Source organism: Halyomorpha halys, unplaced genomic scaffold (assembly GCF_000696795.3).
Source record: "Halyomorpha halys isolate HHAL.00 unplaced genomic scaffold, Hhal_1.1 Scaffold695.1, whole genome shotgun sequence".
Taxonomy (NCBI): domain Eukaryota; kingdom Metazoa; phylum Arthropoda; class Insecta; order Hemiptera; family Pentatomidae; genus Halyomorpha; species Halyomorpha halys.
The window spans coordinates 161,120-161,846 of record NW_027112187.1 but is presented as its reverse complement, the minus strand read 5'-3'; the positions used below and the strand labels follow the sequence as shown (position 1 = coordinate 161,846).

The window sequence follows — 727 nt, the reverse complement described above, 5'->3', positions numbered from 1 at the left end:
TTTTATAATTTATCTAATTTTATTTTTATTTTTGCTTGTATGTTTTATTTATGTTAGTTTTTAGTTTTGTTTTTTTACCATGTTTAAAGTGAACCAAATGAATGTTTAATCTGAGCCAGTTTTGTTTTTGTTCATTTAAAGCCTTCCAACAAAAAGACATAGTCGATTTGAGGTGGCTTTAACATAATCTGTATGGTTTGTAAAAGTGTGGGACTATAATCTGTATTGCCTCTTACAGTTCAAGAAGACATAGAGGCTATGGCAGAACTTCCAAGTCCACCAGGACCAGAGGAAGCAAAGCAGCAGAAGTTCATGACGGTAGATCTCCCTTACACAGACGAACAAGGAGTTGAAGTAATGCGAAGAGTACAAGTTCCGAGTAAGTTGAATCATTAGACTTCTTTATTATAAATATGTTTAAAGTTACACTTCAGTTGTGAGTCAACCCTGTGGGTTCTTGAGCCCTGCTGGGGTACGCTCAGCCTCATAAATTGGGTAAAAATCTGGCGGTCGAGCGTGATTCTGACAAAGTACTCTTCACGGGTTGTAGTGGTCTAGATATTAATTTTTTTTTAATAGTTCTATATCTAGCCTTAACATCATAACAAAAATATTATAAACATACAATTCAATTTCTTACTATCACTAACCTATATATGGAATATATAGTCATTCCACGCCTATTTTTTGTGAGTGCCACCTGTTTAATTTAGGTATTCCTAGGAGT

General features: G+C 34.4%; 1 long non-coding RNA gene across 1 annotated transcript in view; it reads left to right on the top strand.

Annotated features, from left to right (window-relative positions):
• Positions 1 to 334, top strand: part of LOC136796439 (uncharacterized) — a 5,774-nt gene extending 5,440 nt beyond the window's left edge. Inside the window, exon 2 of the long non-coding RNA XR_010844164.1 lies at positions 239 to 334. This is a non-coding gene — a long non-coding RNA (uncharacterized lncRNA). The remainder of the gene's footprint in view (positions 1 to 238) is intronic.
• The last annotated feature ends 393 nt before the right edge of the window (positions 335 to 727 follow it).